Source organism: Mus caroli, unplaced genomic scaffold, assembly GCF_978045245.1.
Source record: "Mus caroli unplaced genomic scaffold, Mus_caroli_1 scaffold_2, whole genome shotgun sequence".
Lineage (NCBI taxonomy): Eukaryota > Metazoa > Chordata > Mammalia > Rodentia > Muridae > Mus > Mus caroli.
In genome coordinates, this window is record NW_028227257.1 from 15,024,074 (window position 1) to 15,046,054 (window position 21,981).

Genomic DNA, 21,981 nt, shown 5'->3' on the forward strand with positions numbered 1-21,981 from the left:
CATCCAAAGAAACTTTTCACGTAATTGGGAAAGGTACCAGTAGACTGTGAGGGTACAGTTCCTTCTACTGCCACCAGAGAGCAGGCTTTCCCAGGTCTGGACCAAGTGAGGCTATCTAAGGCTGCCAGCATTCTCCCCAGAGAAGTCTGGAATCCATATTCAGAAGAGAGAGTGTAGCATGCCTGATGTGTTGGGGAGAGGTCCCTTGACCTACTTCCAGGAAGTGACACCATAGAAAATAAGCTTATTCATGTCTTTAGTGCAATAGACAACACATTGAGAAAATGCCAAGAGCTGAAGTGTGGGTTTTCAGAGCAGGAGCTTTGGCCTGCAGTGTTCAGAGCACATCAGATCATAATCAACACAGACCTTTAGGATGCCCAAGCCTGTGAACTTCCTGAGGCCTATAACATGATGCTGCTTTACAAAAAAGGAAACTGGTGTGTCTTGCTCATCTTCCAGCATGCACGAGAGGCTAAGCCCAGGTTACAGCGATGGCAGGCTACCTCTCCACTCCTTCCTCACCTCCCATCGCCACCTGGTAGTCCTTGTCTTCTGTTCTGAAGAAGCCTGGGTTAAGACAGACCTAGCATTGGACACTTGCACTACAGCTGGAGAGTGAGCTCTCAGTCATCCTATCTTCCTTCCACCAAAGGACAAAGACCTGGGTCTGTCAAATAGGTCTGGGCTCTTCCTTCATCAGCTACTATGGACTGATGTGCATCTCCATGCCCCTAAAAGGACATGGTGGAGTCCTGATCTAGAGGACATCAATCAGAATGTGACCTTATTTACAGAAAAGCATGTTACTGAACCAATCACATTACAATGAAATCATTACAGTGGACCCTATTCTTATACTGAGAGACAGATAAAGTACCTCTGTGAAAACAGGGTTTATGTTGCTATGAGTCAACAGACTTCGAAAAGTTAGGAGAGACTCCTGGAACACAGCTCTCCCTTGCAATATGACAGCTTTAACCGCCAACTTAATACAAACTAGAATCTCCTGGGAAGAGTCTTAATAAGAGATTTTCTACACTGGGTTGGCTGGTGGCCATGTCTGAAGAAGATTGTTTTCAGTTAATTATGAAAGAAGACCCCGCCCACTGTGGGCAGCACCATTCCCTAGGCAGGGAATCCCGGACTGTGAAAGAATGGAGAAAATCAAGCTCAGCACAAGCAACCAACATGTGGCATGCATGCATTAATGCTGCTCCATTCTTGAGTGTGGCTGTGACTAGCTGCTACAAGATCCTGCGTCTCTTCTCACTCTGGCTTGCCCTAACAGTGGTGAGCTTTAGCCTGGAGCTATACAATAAAATAAACCCTTTTGTCAGGGTATTTTTATCACAGAGACAGAAGTGAAACCAGTCGTGTGCAGGAAGGCACATGACTGTCTCCGCGTCTTCATCTAGGACTTCTGTGATCCAGAATCATTGGAGAACAAATTCCAATTGTTTAAGCCACTCGGTTAATAGTACTTTGTCGTGGCAGCCCCGAGAAGTTTGTCTACCAGCTTTGTGATGTCCCCATGCCTCCACATATGCCTCTGTAAAATGGGAGCAGTGATGTCTCTTTGTAAAGCCTGCTGTGTGGTCAGTGAGGCTCTGGGTGAGCTATTGTTCCCTTCTCCTTTAGAGTACAGGAGAAGCCAAGTGCAGTCCCAGCCACTGGGGACGCTGAAACAAAAGCATTTCCTGAGCCCAGGAGTTTAAGCCCAGTCTGCATTGGAGAGACTTGAACCCTCTCCCTCGTTTAAGATTTTATTGACTTTATGTATATGAGTACACTGTAAATGTCTTCAGGAGAGGGCATCCGATCCCATTACAGATGGTTGTGAGCCACTGTGTAGTTGCTGGGAATTGAACTCAGGGCCTCTGAAGAGCAGTCAGTACTCTTAACCGCTGAGCCATATCTCTAGCCAGAGACTCTACCTCTTTTAAAAAAAAAAACAAAAACCAAACACTGGGATGAAACCAGAGTCCAAGCCAGGAATCAGGAGTCATGAGGTAGTGGCGGCACTTGGGCAGTGGAGAGAGGAAGATCCGAAGTTCAAAACGAGTCCCTGCTTCACGGTGAGTTCCAGGCCTGCGTGAGCTCAGTCTGCAGGTAAGAAAGGGGGAAGTGCCACCGTCTCAGAGAGGCACCTAGACCAACACTGCTGGGCATCACTGATGCTCAGAACTGGATGCTAGAAACTCCACCTCTGTCAACATGGGAAGGGCACAGATGGAGGACACAGGTGAGGGTGAGACCTGGGGCTAACATTCCGGCTGCAGCCCCCACCACTGCAGCTAGCACTGTGCAGAGGATAGGTACTTATGCATGCATTTACAGCGTGTGTGTGTGTGTGTGTGTGTGTGTGTGTGCGCGCGCGCGCACACGAGAAAGAGCATGTGCATTTAAGACTATGCTAGGGGAAAATGATTTTTAAAAGAAAAGAGCCACCCAGGAACTAAGGAGATGACTCTGGATAAAGTGCTTCTGCACAGGCATCAGAACTCAGGTTTGGACTCTCAGCACCCATGGAAAAGCACTGTGTGTGTGTGGGGGGGGGTGCCTAGAGCCCAGGACCAGGAGTCAGCTGCAGACAGATCCCTGGGGCGTGCTGGCCTGCAACCTAGCTAGCCTAATTAGTGATCTTCAGGGTCGGCGAGGGCTCCAGTCTCTTTCCTGTTGCCATGATGAAAGCACTCCGACCAAAGCAACTGAAGAAAGGAAAGCATTTATTTGGCTTTCACTTCCAGATTACAGCCAATCATTGAAGGAGTTTAGGGGAGGCGCTTGAAGCAGAAATCATGGAGGAACAAACTTGCTAAGTTGATCAAAGGCTCATGTTCAACTAGCTTTATTATATAGCCCATGACCATCCGCCTAAGGACAGTACTGCCCGCAGTGGACCGGGCTTTCTGCCATCAATTAATAAGACAATCCTCTGTAGGTATGCCCACAGAGCAATCTGATCTGGGCAATCCTGCAATTGAGACTCCCTTCCCAGACGACTCTAGACTGTGTCAAGTTTACAAAGCTAACTAGGACAGTGAGGGACTGTCTAAAAAGATAATGTGGAGAGGTGATTTTAAAAAACATCCTGATTTCAGTGTCTGGTCTCCACTTGCACCTGCATGGAGGAGGGCTGTACACACCAATGAGGAGTGCATGTACACTCACATGTATGGGGACACACACACACACACACGCAGCCATATGGTTCTTATTCCCATGGTGTGTTGAATACATGGATAAGACAACGTGAACCAAGCGAACCCTGGAGTGATCACCTGGAAAAAGTAGAAAAATGAAGTCTGGATTGAAGGATGGTTTGAGAAGGAGACAGAAAAGGGCTGGACCTTGCAGAAGACAGCCACAGCACAGGCCTGGGGCCTTGTACTTCTGCATCTATGTCAGCACAGATGTCAAGGTCTCCACAAGAGAAAGGAATGTGTGACTATCATGCTCTTAGCCTGGACCCTGTATGCCTGGCAGATCAGTCTAGGACCTAGACCGTCCCAGAAATGAGCAACTGTGGCCCTTGGAGCTGACATGGAAGAATCCAGAACTGGATCATAAAGACTTGATAGCATGGCAGATCCCCTGTGCAGTGTCTCTGTTCACATCAGTAAGGAAGGAGTGTGAGATGGCTCTGATGATGTTGGGGAGATGGCTGTGATCATGTCTGGGGCTCACCTCCTGCCTGGCTGTCACAGTGTATAGCTTCACAGGTCACAAGACCGCTTCCTCATCCCAGACTGGAGAGCTTCACTCGATACCTGAGTGACAGCATGCAGGTATGAACTGTGTATCTGGTTAGACTCCATCTCTCTTCCCAGACCTTCCCCTTCAGCCACTCCCAGCCTTATTCTGTGTTCTGCTCCCCTAAACCCATTTCCCCCAAAAGTGGTCTTCCTTCTCTCTGCAACCTCCATATGTGAACATCTCACAGAGCCCGGAGTTGGCCTTGATGTAGAATCTGGCCATGGGTTCCTGCGTGGACTCTAGGGGGCGTGTCCAGGCAGAAGGCAGCTGGTGAGCTGCAGGGATGCACTGTTCGCTCTCTCTCATGGATGTTTGCAAAATGAAATTCTGAAGAGCCCCTGCTTTCATGGAGTGTGGGAAGCCACATGTGCCGTTGCAGAGTGGCACAGGCTTCTGCTGGCCACCACGCATACATAGGCAGGAAAGTTTTTTGCCAAGATGAGGTTTTGAGAATTAACCAAAATTGACCAATCAGATGAGAGAGAAATTGACCAATCAGATGAGAGAGAAATTGACCAATCAGATGAGAGAGAAATTGACCAATCAGATGAGAGAGAAGTTAACCAATCAGATGAGAGAGAAAGTAACCAATCAGATGTAGGCATGCAAATGAGGTGGTAAGCATCAACCAAGCACAACACAATCCGGGTGTGAGACACGCCTCTCCTAGGCCTATATAAAGCAGCACCAGGGCTGGGCTCAGGGTCTATTCGCCTCTACAATCAAGCTCTCCCAATAAACATGTGCAGAAGGATCCTGTTGCAGCATCGTTCTTGCTGGTCTAGTCAGACGCGCGCAAGAATGGAGGAGAGAAAACACTCTGTCTCCTTCGCTTTGGCTGTCTCCCTGGGGTAATGGAACATTGCGATGAAAGCCTTAAACCTTCTTCATGCTTCCTTACATCCTGCCTCTAGCTGCAGCTCAAAAAACTAAATAAAGACAGCTGACGAGCCTGCTCAGGGAGTAGGAGAAAAGAGGCTTGCCACAAAGGCTGAACTGCCGCAGTCTCTGACCCGCAGAGACAAGAACGACATGGACACCACGTCGGGTTCATGCAGCAGCTTCTTTACTTGCAGCTTTTTCACTTCCAGCTCTCTCCCCCAGCAGCTTCTTCCCCCTGTCCTTCTTGCAGCAAGCGCTATTCTCCTATATTCGCAGCAACTGACCTCATCTCGCTCCACACCACCTCATCCAATCAGAATCACACACGCTCCAGGCACGAGCTCAGGTTGTCACAGATAGGCTGACAGATCTGGATCATGAGGAATACACATGCTTTTTCACTGCACAGATCCGGATCATGAGGAATACACATGCTTTTTCACTGCTTTTTCACTTGCTCAGCAAGGCAGTAAACATGTGAGGTTCACGGGGGCTGGCAATGGGCCAGAGCACAATCTTGGCCCATGCGGCCACACCCGCTTCCCGCATCTCCCCCTTTTTTGTTTTATTAGTAGCTCTGGGATCAACATCTATCTTAGGTTGCCCCCATCCGTGCCACATCCTTACCTGTCATGGGAGTGACGACCTCACTTTCGCCATCCTGTCTTAGGTTGGTATGTGCATGTGAGGGTCTTACCCGTCATTGATTACTGATCCAGCATGTTGAGCCAACATTGTGGGGATTTTCCTGCTTCCAAGGCTGCCATAGCCTGCACTAAGGCTCATTTATCAGCCCTGTGATGCCTTCGAATACGTGCCATCCACCAAAGCATTCCTCCACACACAACAGTCAGCAGGAGTGCTCAAAAGGCCATCCCTCCCCAATTTTTTAAGAATCCCACAGTTCCCTGGATGATCTCCAGCTATTGCTTTGCAGTTGCATTCTCCACATGGGTGTTGTTCACGGCAACAATCGATGCTCGCAATTCCTTCATCTTTGTGCATGCGACAGATTTGCAGCTCTGGAAAAATTCTGATACTGAACAGAGGTTACACACATTCCTGCCATATGAGTAATGCAGGAAGCAAATACTAACTGCTCCAAAATATTCATCTGTTCCTGCAACCAACCCACTCTTTGGTTAACCATAAGGATACCAGCTTTTAAATTTGTATTCCAGTGGAGCGGAAGCCCCGATTTCCTCTTTTCAGTCCCCTTGAAGGGAAGATAGCATGGCAAAAGCAAAATTTGAGCAATTCTATCTCCAGGGAAAATGGAAGACACCCCCCTGGGGGAGGAAACCATGATCTTAACCTCTCCCTCATAGTCAAGATCAATGACACCAGGATGGATAATTAATCCCTAATGGCTGCTGAACTATGTCCTAATAAGAGGTCAACTGTGTTTTTAGGCAAAGGACCCTTAAAGTCTGAAGCAATCATCTGCACACCCATTTCTGGGGTTAATATGAGTCGGGTGGTGGCGCAGATGTCCAGTCCTGCACTTCCTGTTGTAGCTCTTCTGGGGACGCCTGTAGACAATTGCGCCGGGAAATGTGTTGAGGGTTCGGCCACGGTGTGGGAGTCTGCTGCATGGCCCCATATAATTGTGGGCCCTGAGGATGGGGTCCCACACTCTGTTTTTTGGCCTAGCGCCCATGGAGTGAGAAGTTAGGGGGCGACCATCTACATCCCACTTGGATTGACATTCTCTGGCCCAATGATTTCTTTTGCAACAGCGAGGACATAACTTGGGCTGCTGCATGCCTGTCTGATTCTCCTGTCTTCCTTTATTAGGACAGTCTCACTTGAAATGACCTGGCTGCCCGCAAGAAAAGCATCCCCTCTGCCGTCCACCCTGACAAGGAGTCTTCCTTTGAGCCTGAACTATGGCTGCCGCTAACCCCTGGTTGGTCAGTGGAGTATCCACCACATCTTGGCAAACCTTTAGCCATGCATCCAATGATTTGCTCTTATAAGGGCGTATGGCGTCTCTGCAGGGTTTAATGGCCTGCTCATAGGCTAATTGCTTGACCAGTGGCATTGCAGCATCAACATCTGGAAATACTCTCCCGGCTGTCTCCACTAGTTGTGCTAGGAAGTCTACAAACTTCTCATTGGGTCCCTGCATCACCTTAGACAAGCTGGCCCCAAGATCTCCAGTGCCTGATAGCATCTTCCAAGCTCTAAGAGCACAGTTATTAATCTGCTCATAAACCTGTATAGGATAACCTGTTTGATTGTTGGCAAAATTCCCTTGCCCCATTAACATGTCTATATTCCAGGCTGCATTGGGGAGTCCAGCGGCAGCATTAGCCACAGCCTGCTCAACGGCATGCTCAATATAAGCAGCCTTCCATGTTAAATAACCTCCTCCCGAAAGAACAGCCTTGCAGAGGTTCTGCCGACCAAAAGGCGTCATACAGCATGCTTTTTCAATGCACATGCTCGGGCAAGGCAGTAAACATGCGGGGTTCACGGGGCCTGGCAATGGGCCAGAGTGCCATCTTGGCCCATGTGGCCACACCCACTTCCCACACTGAACAACTTGGGTTTGACTCCCATGGCACAAAGTGAAAGGAGAATGAATTTTCTGTAGCCTTTGCTACTTTGTGGGTTCTTCTTTATTTCACTCTTCACCCCTTTCCCACCCTTTTAACTCCTTAACACTAAAGGGGAGAGAAAACAGGATAGAAGAAAAAGGGTGTGACATTACCATTAGACTATTTCCTGCTGATTGGGACATGGGGTTCCTTGAAGGAAGTTTCATCCTTGCCCTCAGGATATCCAATTTCTTCTTTCTTTTTCTTTGTGTATGACTACTTAACAAACCGAGACCAACAACAACCAAAAGCAACCAACCAACAACCCACCACCCCACTTACTGGGGCTCTAGCATTTATATCTCCTCTGAAAAGTTCCCAGAATTCCAAATATCACACAATTGCAGAAACTATCTACAGTTGGAAAAATTCTGCCCTTGCTAGAGCACGAGGCAAATCACAATCAGCTGCTGTGGACAGTCTGGAAAAAAAAAATGCCACTACAACGTTCAGAGTTGTGCTTTACAATGCACATGTATTCACATTGCACAGATGTACACACAAGTGATACGTTTTTAAAAAGCGAATAAGTACTTATTATAGAACACAGACACAACACAGCCTTAGCAGATGGATACTTTTAAAGGCACAGTTATTGCCTTGGGGAAATGGTTGCCATGAATTTTGAAGATGTCCTATTTTTGTAAGGACTGAAATCCATGCTGTTTATGAGATTGTGGCTTTGGAACTTCTGTCATCATTAGGTTCCACTTTTAAATAAAGTCACACCAAAGAAAACTGTTCCAGGCAGGTCCCTGGATTTAGAGTACCGAGCGAGCCCCATTCTCAGCTTGCTCACTAGCTCCTTCCCAAGGCTCCCCATAGTGCTGGGATTAAAGGCTGCGCCACCATGCCTGGCCCACGGCTCCACCCCACAGCCCAGGGGCTCAGGAAACAGCTGGAAAACGCCAGACTCTTCTCAGACTCTTCTCAGTCTCTGAGGTAGTGGCCACCACACAGTTCTGCCGCCTTGGGTGATGAAAACTGAGCCACGGGCAAGCCAGATGCTCTTACGAGGTACCACTGTGAGTTCCAGGGGCTAGTCTTAGTTTTGACTATTGAGTATTTAAAAGTTGGGGTTCCACAAGCCATCTCAGGTTGATAATCCCCTTGCTGAATTCAGGAAGGCACTTCGCTCAGTGTCTAGGTTACAATTAGAGGACACAACTCAAAGAGTCCAGGTGTAGAGACGCACGCACGGGGCAAGGGAGCGACTCCCACGGTGTCTCCAGGGAGCGCCTCCCTCCAACCACAGGGGTGTGTTTGCCAACCTGGAGGTTTTCCAAACCCACAAGCTAGGGGCTTTACTGAGGTTTTGTTACGTAGGTATGACTGAGTCCCTCATTGGCTATTGGTAATTGAACTCCATCTCAGGAGTCCAGGGCTTCTTTGGAGATTATGAAGGGCAGGGTTGAAATTGCTAAAGCTTTAACCACCTGTCTGCGGGTTTTCAGCAACCAGCCCACATCCGGAGGCTCTTCGGCTCCAGCTTTGAGTCATCTCATTAGCATATGCAAACCAGTAAATGTGGCGAGTCCCTGGAGAACCTTTCTGGGAATTGGTGACAGAGCTCGAATATTTGTTTTTCTTCTCTTTTGTTTTGTTTTATTTTCTATCATACCACAGTGAGGTTCAAGGGAGGGACTGCAGCCAGGGATGAGCAGCGACAGAGAATACAGACAGCCTCGGATGGAAGCTGGGGGTCCTCCTAGGCTTTCTGAGGAGTGCTTGATTAGATAAACTTCTTAGAGTCCTGAAGTGTCCTTAGAGCTAAAACTTCCTGATTCTCCAGGAAAAATCCAGGGAGAACCTGGAACTGGTGGTACACACTTAAGAGTCTCAGCCTTTGGGAGACTAAAGCAAGCAGGGTTGCAGGTCTCTCCAGCCTAGGCTACAGAGAAAGAATATACTTCAAAGTTAATTGATGGATGGGTTAAATATAAGTTTAAATATCCAGATAGAGCTTGACTCCCCAAGCTCTCCCCTTGCCTCTTGAGTCCAAGAAGCATCCTCATTTCTATTATTAATTTCATTTATTTATTTTAATTAATTTTTAATTTTACATCCCAATTTCAGCTTCCCCTCCTTCCCCTGTCTCCTACGAAACTCCCAGGAATCTATGAGGGAGGGCCTCATATCAATAGGGGATATGGAACCTGAAACAGCCATTTCCTGTAGCCACGCATGACTTCCACTGGATGGGTGGGGACACCAACCCACCCACGAAACCTTTGGCCTACAGTTTGTCCTGCCTACAAGATGTGCATGGATAAAGAGCGAGCCGAGATTGCAGGATCAGCCCAGGAGAGAAGCACCCTTATTTTTCTGACCACAGAGGTGAGCTATGGGTTGCTGGTGTCACCCTACCTGGCCACTAGGGTGAGCAAAAGGACAAGAACTGATGCAGCAGCAGAGCGGCAGCAGGTCTTGTTCCTGACCTGGCCAGGCTCTTGTGTGGCCAGAGGGCTGACAAGACTTTCCAAGCTTAAGCTGAGGGGAACTGGTGTGACTGGGGAGGAGCGAGGAAGGAGAGGAGGCAGGGTCTCATCTGTTGCCTGGCTCTTCATTGGCTCAGGCTTCTGGCTGCTGGGGTCAAAAGGCTCAGCAGAGGCTCTTACTTCACAGATGTGTAAGAGTCCTCTGAGATCTGACCTTGCAGATGTGGGCATGGAGGCACACGCCTTTAATTCCAGCACTCGGGAGGCAGCAGCAGGCAGATCTCTGAGTTTAAGGTTAGCCTGGTCTACAGAGCAAGTTCCAAGACAGCCTGGGCTACATAAAGAAACCTTGTCTCAGGGGGAGGAAGAAGAGGAAGAGGAGAAGAAAAGAAAGAAAGAAAGAAAGAAAGAAAGAAGAAAGAAAGAAAGAAAGAAAGAAAGAAAGAAAGAAAGAAAGAAAGAAAGAAAGAAAGAAGAAAGAAAGAAAGAAAGAAAAGCTGGGTGTGGTGGTGCACGCCTTTAATCCCAGCACTTGGGAGGCAGAGGCAGAGGCAGGCGGATTTCTGAGTTTGAGGCCAGCCTGATCTACAAAGTGAGTACAGCCAGGGCTACACAGAGAAACCCTGTCTCAAAAAAAAAAAAAAAAGAAGAAGAAAAAAAGAAAGAAAGGAAGGAAGGAAGGAAGGAAGGAAGAAAGAAAGAAAGAAAGAAAGAAAGAAAGAAAGAAAGAAAGAAAGAAAGAAAGAAAGAAAGAAAGAAAGAAAGAAAAAGCTGGGTGGTGGTGGCGCACGCCTTTAATTCCAGCACTCGGGAGGCAGAGGCAGGTGGATTTCTGAGTTCGAGGCCAGCCTGGTCTACAGAATGAGTTCCAGGACAGCCAGGACTACACAGAGAAACCCTGTCTCTAGAAACCAAAAGAAAAGAAAAAGAAAAAGGAAAGAAAAGAAAAAAAGAAGGAAGAAAATTAGCTTATTATAGAGCCAACAACACAGATTTGGGATACCCCAAACTCCATGATCCAACTGTTACAAGGCAAGCCCACAGAGACTACCATATGGACACTCTTTTTTTTTAAGATTTATTTTATTTATTTTATGTATATGAGTACAGTGTAGCTGTACTGATGGTTGTGAGCCACTATGTGGTTGCTGGGATTTGAACTCAGGACCTTCAGAAGAGCAGTCAGTGCTCTTAACCGCTGAGCCATCCCTCCAGCCCCCATATGGACACTCTTAAAGCTGAAAAGTAAGTCTTTATTGCTGACTGGCAGCTGCACAAAGCACTTGCCCAAACCATGCTGCCCGACTCTCACAGCCCTTGCTTGGTCTTTTATGCACAACAACATCATCCAGGTTGTCACACTTCAGCTAGCCAGAAAGCAAGGTTAGTTCTTCTAGGGACTTTTCTGAACGATGAGCTAGGTGTTTGATGGATTAGGTCTTTGTTCCTACTTTGGCGGGTTTTGGAGGTCTATGTGCTAGGTTTTAAGATCAGTATGGCGCCTACCATGGTGTCAGTTGTGCTAAGTTCTGGGGGCCAGTCACAGAATGTGGTAACCGTCCGATGACGTTTTTATAGCAACAGAACAAACAAAGTCATAAATCAAAGTCCTTGCAAAGGCATCGGTAGGAACACTAGGTAAGGGGGTCACGGCAAAGCAGGGGAAACCACATAGGCCTCAGATGCTATCAGCTGCCATTCTTTGCTCTTTGGTTGGTTGGAAGCTAAGGTCGAGATCTATTCATACATTCCAAAGGATTTACCTAATGGTCACAAAGTTGTTAAGTCATATGCAGAGGAGTATAATGAACGGCCATAAAGGGAGCAAAAAGATGCCCCAGGATAGCTTGATTCTGGACTCGCCACATTCCAACTGCTCCACATCACTGCGGCTCTGAGCAGCTCATCAGCCTTGCAGAAGGCTCCATGGAACGTGCAGTTCTTTCCAGGAACTGCCACTGTGAGCTGAGCGTTCTGGGTCACTCTGGAAAATGTAACTTCTTTCTCTTCTCCCAAAGTCTGGCCCTGCCTTCCTTGGGTTTCCTCGCTGTTTCTCTGAAGCTACCCCACCTCCACCCCCACCTCCATCCAGGGAGGCTGCTTTCAAGCCGTGTGATTTTTTTCTTTCCTCCATCTCCCTCCTCTGGGCAGCTGCCAAGGCTTACAGCTTGCTTGCCTGGTGTTTGTCTCAAACGCGAATAAAATTTGTCCTGGAGCTTTAGAAAGAAAGAGAAAAGACAGTCAAGTGGACCTGGAGTTTTGGCAGATTCGTGTCTTGGGGCGAGTCTCTGAGCTTACAAAATGGGGTTTATAAAAGCAACACTCACCCCATTCCCACCCCCTGAATATTAAAACAGGTATTTGAGACTACAGAACACAGAGGGCTGCAGTTGAAAACGATAAATAATTCACAGCTCCCAAGAGAAAAGTTTGGATCTTACCGCAGGCCAACAGCGAATCCCTCGTTTCTCTGCCGGCCTGATGAGGAAACCTAAGGCACAAAAAGCCAGCACGTTTTTTCAGAGCCGGGATACCTCCACCTCTTCCCTTAGCCCTCAGAGCCGCCAACCAACCTGCTTCGGATGGAAAGAGTGAGGCGTCTACCAAAGTTGGGAAACCGAGGCTGCGGAGATGGGCTGCAGAGGAGCCCCCACTTGGTGCTGGTTGACAGCCTCTCTGGTCCTCTCAGTGGTTCCTGCAAAGCCGGAGACACTGCCATTCCCCAGTCTGACCAGGAGGGGGCGACAAACCCCACCCCGCATTAGAAAGCCCCGTGAGGAGCTTGTAACTTGCAGGGAGAAGAGAATCCACCCAGCCTCTCAGGTCCTGACTGTTTAGTGGGTTTCCTGTGAATCTTATTGGACTACATCACACACACACACACACACACACGCAAAAATCTCATAGAGACGGGCTCTCCTCCATTTTCAGGTCCCTCTGAGTATGCGGGGGAACTGTTACAAATCTTTAAAGCAGGGGTGAGGTGGGGAGGGGCTGGGGAGGTGGAGAGAGGGCTCAGACTTTGGTTGGGATCCACACACAAGACTGTCCAGCTCCAAGGATCTGACTCCCTCTTCTGGCCTCTGTGAGCAAAGCACTCACGGGCACACTCTTTAAAAAACAAAAACAAAAACCAACAACAACAAAACCCAGATCCTTAACAAATTTAAAGATTCTTTAAAATACTTGATTATTAACATAGAGGACTACAAAATATACCCTCAAGATCTTTATAGAGAAGAGCGGTGTATCTAAATGGAGGAGTATACACTTAGTATGTTTAAGGGCCTGGATTGGTCCCTAGAATTTAAAAACTAGCAATAATCTTTAGAAAGTTCTTTTTCTTATTTATTTATTTATTTATTTATTTATTTATTTATTTATTTATTTGCTTTTCAGGTCCCTTTATTGGACTGCTCCCGTCTCCCATTCGCTCTGCATCACCAATTCAGTATCCCAAGGCACCAGGTGCTCAAAGGCAACTGCAGTGTGCACCTGGCTCTGCACTTCCTCCCAAACTCCCATATGCACATACTCACCCAGACCACAAGATTATAAGAGCACCCCACACACACCCAGGGGCTCCTATAACAGAGATAAAAAGGTTCTTGCCAGGAATACCTACGTGTGGCCTCCTCGGGCTGCATAGCTTTCTCAGAGCACAGAGGCCCCAAGATATTCAGAATTGGTCCCATGTCAGATCAGCGCTCGGAACGAAAGGTGAACACAGTATAGCTATCAGGGGAAAGTCCCTAAGCAGAGGAAAGTGCCCCGTTTATCGAGTACAAAATGATGAATCCTTAGAAAAATCACAGCCGCTGTCACCGTTCAATCTTTTAATGTCTCAGCTGAGATAAAATGATACAGGCTTGTGTTTCCCCTGGGGCTACAAGTTTGGACTGAATGATTCAAAGCGGAAGGAAACGCCTGTGAAAATTTTGGCCCACAGCCCAAAGCAGCCAACTGAAGAAATGAACACTGAAGAGGCTCTCCTCAGAACAGCCCAGACAAGGCACCACAGGGAGAAGGCATGCCATGGGAATGCCCTCTGTACTACCTCATCTTTCTTATTTCTGGGACAAAGCACTCAGAGTAGCAACTCAGAGAAGGGTTGCGTTTGGCTCACATTTTGAAGGGATGCAGTCCATCAGGATGGGGGAGGCATGGCGGGAGTGAGAAGTGGCTGATCACATGGGGTTTAGTCAGGAAGCAGAACAACTGCTGCTGGTGCTCGGCTCCTGTTTTCCTGTTTACCCCAGGGAGGACCCCAGCCCGTGTCACAGTGCCACCCTAGGCCATCCTGCTTCAGTTAAGCCTCTCTGAAGATGCCCTCACTGACACCACTGATCCGTCTAGAGGTGTGTCTCCTAGGTGACTCTAAATCCCACCAAGCTGAGACTCACACCCTTTTCCTAGAGTGCCTTTAAGCTACAGAGCAGCCTGCAGAAGCAGCTGTCAGACTGCACTCTGGGGCAGGCATGAGAGCAGCAGACCTCAGATTCAGGACAGGGACATCACAGGGAACATGTTGACACCAGTTGGAATAAGGAAGAGGCCAGGGTAGCACTGTCCATACCGAGCACGAGTCTGGTGAGTGGAAACCACAGAACAGATCCATACCACCTCACAGCTGGGGCTTTGGCTAATGCCGGTCAGTATGGCCCGAGCCTTTAAAATAAGTACGGCCATTCATACAAGACAATAAACACGTTGTTTCAAAATTAAATAAATAAACCAAACACAAAGAGCTGCTTTTTCTCCCGGGGATGTTGAGACAACTGGATGGGAGGCTTTGGATGGAGACCAACAATAACAGAAGGGCAGGAGGCTTCCTGTCTTCCCTCAGGACCTTGCTGTTATCCTGTCTTCCCTCTGTCTTCCCTCTGGGGCCTGTCTATCCCACTCATTTTGCAGACAGGAAAACTGAGGCCCCAAGAAGTCACTTACCAGTTCCAACCTCATCTACGATAGTGAGTCTGAAGACTGGCCCGCTGGAGGAGGCTGGCATCATGAAATTTGTTCAGAAGCCATCACAAGCCCCTCCAAAGGCAGTGTCCCCACCTCCAGGACAAGGAGTCCCGTTCCTCTGGCTCAGCTCGCATCCCTTGCTCATCTAGAAAACGCAAATCGAGATTCTTCCCAGAGGCCCCAGGGGTATAGGGCCACTTCTCCTTCAGTGGCAGGTGTATATTCCAGGCCCCTAATCCAGGCGTGGAACTATGAGCCACTGATATCCCAGAATTCAGCAGCTTGTCTTCTGCTTGGTGGTTGTGATCCTGCTGAGTAGCTGGGATTTTCAGGTCTCTATCTGGCTTGTATTTGGATTTAAAACTAGTTCCTCAACTAGTAGGTTTTATGATTTTTTCTCTGAAGGTCGGTTTCTTCTTTTGTGGAAATAATATGTCCTCTGGAGGGTTAGTTAGATAATGCAAAGTATGGTCTAGGCCAAAGCTTGATAAAGACAAGGGGCTCAGAAAGAAAAATTAACCACTGGGTTTAAAAAAAAAACAAAAAAGAAGAAGACAAGGAAAGGAAAGGAAAGGAAAGGAAAGGAAAGGAAAGGAAAGGAAAGGAAAGGAAAGGAAAGGAAAGGAAAGGAAAGGAAAGGAAAGGAAAGGAAAGGAAAGGAAAGGAAAGGAAAGCATGGGGCGGGGCAGGGCGGGGCAGCTGGAGAGAAGGCTTGGCAGTTAGCATTGGCTGCTCCTGCAGAGGACCAGAGTTCAGGGTTCAGCGCCCACGTGGCGGTTCACAATGTGTTCACGATAGGATCTCCAGTTCCAGAGTATACAACATCCTCTTCTGGCCTTGAACACAGCATGCATCCAGTATACACATCTGCATGCAAGTTCCCACACACATGAATAAAACTAAAGAAATAAAAAAACCTGCAACGATTTATAAACACACACACACACACACACACACACACAGACAGACAGACACTCCTTGCCCTTCCTTATTTAATGTGGGCTCCCTGTAAAAGCTGTCAGTCACCGTCGGTACTTTTACAATTGGATGTCCAGTGAGTGGGAACTTCACCCACGGTGGTTGCCAGCGCAGTGCCAACAATTTGAGGCCGAGGAACTGTGCTAGAGTCCTGCAGCTGTCCGGTGGATTCTCCAGGAAGTGCAGAGTAACACAGGGACGGGGGACTGGGGGGGGGGGGCTGAGACGCGGATGCTGGTGAGGGGGCAGAGGTGCTGCACAGATGTTACCACCACAGGGCTGGGCTTTGCAGCTCAATTGCTAAGGTATAGCGTGAACAGGGCCCAATCCATGACACCACGTCTATCTAACATGGTAGCACTGGCCTCCAATCCCGGGAGACCGTGCCAAGAAGATCCGAAGTTTAAGGTCACCCTTGGTTAAAATGGTTAGTTTGAAACCAACCTAGGATACTGGAGACCCTGTCTCAGAACCACACTGAAACAAAACAAAAGCTACAAGTTGGTGATGGTGGGAAGGATGGGAAGGAGGGATGTGTTACTAAGGTGTGGTCGCAATGACGTGCTATGGACAACAGATCTGAGGTGGTGTGGTCTGGGAATGAACTCGACAAAGAACGCAGGACGGTTTATTCCAGTCGTGGCTTTTAAAACATGCGAGGGTGGTGGTGACGGTGATAATGGCCATGTGACCTTCAGAGGACGGCTACCCTGGCAGGGATGATATGCCATGCGGTGGCAGAGATGAAGTAAGGAGCCCACAGGACGACAAGTGTAAAGGGCTTCGAGGAACGATCCAACCTCGTTGTTCTGGCTACAGGCCACCAATCGGCCAGCAAAGGACTACTGGTTGTCTGTCCTCTGTGGAGAATGAAGGCAACGTGCAGCTGAAGACTGTGGCCTTGGCTGCAACATGGCTGCTCTGTCACCTTCGCACCAAGATTGTTCTGAACCTGCCTCCTCTAGTACTCCAAGAAAGCTGACAGGAGCCTCCAACAGGGCCTTGGGTCTATCCCGGAAAATGACTCAGAGCTGTCACAGCTCTTAGGGCCATCAAAGCTGCCCCATCCCAACTCACAAACCCTCACTGCCCTCAGAAAGATGATGACGACATAGAAGCAAATTTCCCTCCTCGGAGAGGTGGGTGGAAGGGATGTCTCCTAGGAGCCAGGATGAACTGCGCTCTGCTCTGGAGAGTCTGCACTCTCCCCAGAGCCTGAACTACTGTTTTTTCACCTGCAGTTCCATTCTGAGCTCCTGAATGCTCTTCCTGCCTAGCAGGAAACACGTGTGAGAAGAGCCTGCAGAGGGAGTGGAAGAAGGTCGGGGAGTCTCCATGAGCTTGGGTGGGACTCCATTCCTCCGCCCACAGTTGGCATAATGTCCTCAGGGCTCATCTGTGTGTCAGCTTCCTTCCTTTCTAAGGTTGGACAAGGGCCATTGTTACATTCTTTGACAATGAACGTGGGTCTGCCCTGACCGGGCATGGGGATCCCTCCCTTTCCCAATCACCGCTTCTGGTCCTGCACCTGGTCTAACCATTTGCTCTTGTTGCTTGGGAAACAGCTACATCAGATCAAACAGAAGCCAGAACTGGGGACTCCATGCTGTCATTTCCATGACACTCTTGTCTTTGGAGATGACACTGATGTCTGGGGCTACTCCTCAATGTTACACATTATACATGCCCTGGTATCCTCTTGGATTTGCCAAAGACCACACTGGATCCTGTGAAATCACACCAGGAAAAGCACTGGCCTAGGCTCCAAGGGGAGTGCAGAGAGGATGGAACCTCCACTGTGGATCCAGCCCAAGCTGAGATGCTTGAATCAAATAGACAGGAGCCCCATCTACCCGTTTGCTGTCACCCCTTTGGAGGCCTTTCCCATGTGTGACCTCACAGGCATCTTGCTTAATCTTTTTCATAATGTGTTTACTCTCTACCCCCAAGCCATGAGTTCCCTTCGTGGTTCATGGCTAGGTCCCCAGTGCCTAGAACATTGCTTAGCATACAGCCAACACTAGATAAATATTTGTTGACAGAGTAGAAGAATGGATAGAAAAAAAAAGAAATCCAGAAAGACCAGCGGGTGAGTGAACTAGTTATTGCATGACTGTAGAAGCCTGTTTGAAGATATGACCACTGAAGGTATGGAAAGGGACAGCGAAAGCTTCATGGAGGAGGAGGAGGTACCAGAGGCAGGAGCACAGACCAAGCGGACTCTGGAAAGTATGAGATAAGCTAAGCAAGGGTGGCTCCGCCCTTCCTCTGTCTCCCAGCCTTTCCTGCCCAGGCAGGGGCCCTGCCTCAATCCAGACCTCTGTGCCTCCTGTTCGGTCCTGCTGTGGGTGGAAGGGGTTCTTTCCTGGGCCGAGCCCTTCCAGACTCTGGTTACACGGGCCCTGCACTGACCCCCCCTCCCCCCACGCAGTGAGCCTCCTTCCCCGAGAACACCCAGCAGGGGCAGCTGTTGCCAGCTTCTCGCCTCTCAAGTCAGTTCCCTCTCGCTCTCCTTCTGACCTCGCTAGAACATTCTCATTTACTGGCTTAGCATAGGCATTTCCTTCTTTTCTACCTAGGGTAGTGGCTCACTCCTCTCCTGTTGAAGGGGCTGCGGTGGTATGAGCACAGGTTACAAATCAGGCTGTCTGAGCTCTAATCCCTGCCCCATTTCTCACAGACTAAGGATCCTTAAGCCCCTAGGGTCATCTGTAAACAAACGTAATACCTCATAGGATTGTTATGAGAAGAGAGTTACTTGTAAGGAGCTTAGTCCAGTACGTGGTCAGCCTCTGTTCAACAAGAGGCCAGTGCTTGGTGACTGTCCCTGCCTGGCAGCTTACCTGCTCCAAGACAGAACACAGCTTGTAACAGAATTCCCTAGAGTTTTTTTTTTTCCTTCTTTTAAATTAATACTCATGGATTCTTAGTGCTTGGGGGTGGGGGTGGGGGTGGGGTTGATGAGCAGAGGCAAAGACAGAGCTCCCTGACTCCTATAATCCACAAGGAACCCACTATAGTGTCCTGCACTATCCTGGCAGGCATGTGATAGATGCTGACGTCTGTCTAATAAAGAGAATGGAGGCAGGTTACGAGGCATGGTAAACAGAAACTGTGAAGAGCTACTCCCTATCTTCAGGGCCTCATCCTCCCTAATCCTTCCCTGAGAGTTCTCAGGACAAAAGCATTCCTTTCTTCCTCCCACCTACCCCATCTTCTAGCCTGGCTCATCATGCTCAAGTGCCTGACTGGGTACCCCTAGCCCTTTTCCCCAGATACCACTGCCTGTGCTACACTGTTGGAGAAGACCATGGTCAGGTGCACACCAGCTTAGAGAGTTTAGAGGAAATGCCCTGTCCCAAGTCCCGTCACTCCAGTGTTGGCAGGGCAGGGCTGCCAGGAGCCACATGCAGCTCTGCTTGGAACTGGAAGCTTGGCTGAACAAGGGAATGAAGAAAAGAGGCAGGCACGCAGAGAGGGAGAGGGAGAGGGAGAGGGAGAGGGAGAGGGAGAGGGAGAGGGAGAGGGAGAGGGAGAGGGAGAGGGAGAGGGAGAGGGAGAGGGAGAGGGAGAGGGAGAGGGAGAGGGAGAGGGAGAGGGAGAGGGAGAGGGAGAGGGAGAGGGAGAGGGAGAGGGAGAGGGAGAGGGAGAGGGAGAGGGAGAGGGAGAGGGAGAGGAAGCTAAGGTGGTGGGCAATGCTCACAGCAACCACTCCACAGCAGTCGAGACCCACATCAGCCTGTCTATCCAGGACAGAACCGGTTGGGGTAAGCTCATCTCAGTAGGAGGTCTCTGTAGGGGAGCACTCTCAGGTTGCAGTCCTCTGGGAGAAGGAAGCTGCAGTTGCACACATTGGTCAACACTCGGACTTGGACCAGAGGAAGGGTTTGCCAATTCCTAAGGGTCTACAGTATTGGTCCTTGTCAACAACACACATACACTCAGAATTTCATTTCAGGAATTCCAGAGCTGACAACTGGCTGGCCTGAATTGCTTAGCAGGGAGCTTTCTGCAGGACCTTAGGTGTCTCACAGTCCTCCAACCTTCCAAGTGCAAATTCCATCCAGGCACTACAGCCGGGGAGTACCAGTTACTGACCATCCAGGTGCTGCGGCTGAGGAATACCAGTTTTCACTCACAGTATGCTGGAAAGGGTGGCATAGAATGGAAAACAGTCAGGAAAGGAAACTTGTCAACTTGGGCTTGGGAGGCAACTACAAACAGGGTGTGCCCAGAAACACTCCTGAAGGAAGAAGTCGGGAAGGCTGGGAGGTGGCGGAGTCAGAGCAAGGGGTAGAGCTCTATCCCTACAACACATGTAAGTGGCATGTTCATGTACTTCCAGTGCCAGGGAGGAGGAGCCAGGCCTATCGTTGGTGCTTGCAGCCTAGCCAGCCTAGCTTTCTTGGCCAATTCCAATCCAGTGAGAGACCCCATCTCAGAAAACATGGTAGTGGGCTGGAGAGAGGTCTTAGCAGTTAGGAGCACAGGCTGCTCTTTGGCTTTCATTTCCAGAGCCTACATGGTGGCCTATCTGTAACCCGTCACAGGGTCTCCACGGACACCGTATACATGTGATGCAGACATACATGCAGATAGAACATACACAGAATACAAGAGCACAGGTGGACAGACCTTGAGGAATGACACTTGCCGTAACATCTAGCTTCCATATGCACCCACATACACAAAGCTGTCAGATTCTGAATGTGTTCTGAAGGTGCGCACCGGATGTGGAAGAGAAGACCAGACACCTCAAAGGGCTGGACTGGTGGAAAGACATGGGAGACAGTGGTTGAGCACATCTCGGGTGGGACAGGGACTATGACAAGTTCAGTGATGGGGACTCTAGCCATCAAATGAAAAGGCGGGTAGAGAAGGGCAGCTGTGTAAATCAATGTTGGGAGAGGCAATCGATCATACATGCAGGAGCAGCCAGCATGTTGAGGCCATTTCTAGCTGACATGCTGGGAGAAAACTCAGGCCCATTTCAAGCTCTTCTGACCTGGTTGTCATCTCCCACCACTTAGCTGCCACAAGTGCCACCCACCTACATTTTTGTTTTCTTTTTCTTGTTTTGAGACAGGGTTTCACTATGTAGCTCTGGCTGTCTTGAAACTATGTAGATGAGGCTAGCCTCAAACTCAGAGATCTACCTGCCTCTGCCTCTCTAGTGCTCAGAGGAAAGGCACTGGCCAATATGCCCAGCCTTTGTTTTCTTCTGTGTTTTAAACACTGGGTCTATGTAGCCCAGTTGAGCCTTAAACTCACAATCCTAACTGCAACCTGGAGTGCTGAGATCCCAGCTCCTGGCCCAGCCACACTCATGCCCCTCTCAGCCTGCTTATTTGCTACTTGGGGAGAAAGTGCAAAAAGAAATGTCTAGACCAAGCTGCTTTTGAGTCTGGACTAGCCCAGCACCGTTCCCTCCTGTGCCTGCATTCTTGTGCTGCTCAAAGACCCAAGTGGCCCAGCCAGTAGTTAAGCCAGGTCTACTGCTATGCTCACACCGACAGACTTCAGGGTGTCCCCGTTCCCCTCTCTATCCTGGATCCCAGACCAGAATTCACTCCCATGCTCGCACTGCTGGACACTGGTGGTATGTCCTGAGATGGTCACATCCTGAGAAGATCCATGCAGCAAGCACTGGTGACAACAGGGACAGTGCAAGGCCTGTGGGAGGACAGAGGGCACTGATGGCATCCTGTCAGGTCACAGCCTTCCCAGAGGAAGCAAGAGTGAGCAGGCAGTTAAGGGTGTGTGGTTGGTGAACAATGCATTTTGTCTAACTGACGAGCTGGGAGGAAAACGTGGGCTATGGGCAGAGAGAACAAGTTACCTGAGTATGCTGGGGAAGCTGGGGTGGGGGAGGCTTACTGCTCACGGACTTGGTCTACAGGAACCCAGCGTTCTCTAAAGGAGGCAGGCAAGGGCAGGCTCCAGAGCTAGTGCTAGATCTAGCGAGCGGTCCTTTTCCTTTTCCTTTAGAGACAGGGTTTCTCTGTGTAGCCCTGGCTGTCCTAGAACTTGCTCTGTAGACCAGGCTGTCCTGAAACTCACAGAAATCCACCTGCCTCTGCCCCACCCCCCAACCGCTGGGATTAAAGGGGTGCAGCACCTGGCTAAGAAGTGGTCCTTAATACCAAACATTTCCAGGCACCACAGAGACTCCGCCATTCTGACACACTGTAGTTAGCCACTGCTCTGCCTTTGCTAGTAGGATTTTCATGATCATAGGCTATATTTACAGAAAATCTCCCAGCCAAAACCAGAATTGGGGAGTCATTAGGAGAAGGGTGGGAGATACACAGACGAGAAGGCATTTCTGTCCGGGGTGGGCCTATAGGCATCAG

The 21,981-nt window shown here is 49.2% G+C and overlaps 1 long non-coding RNA gene across 1 annotated transcript; it reads right to left on the reverse strand.

The window, feature by feature from the left end:
• Positions 1–10,815: 10,815 nt before the first annotated feature.
• On the reverse strand, positions 10,816–15,200 carry LOC147005736 (uncharacterized). The gene is made up of 4 exons (XR_015044711.1): positions 14,630–15,200; positions 12,256–12,377; positions 12,124–12,173; positions 10,816–11,898 (listed from the first exon to the last, which is right to left on the reverse strand). It is a non-coding gene; the product is annotated as an uncharacterized LOC147005736 (long non-coding RNA).
• Between the last annotated feature and the right edge of the window lie 6,781 nt (positions 15,201–21,981).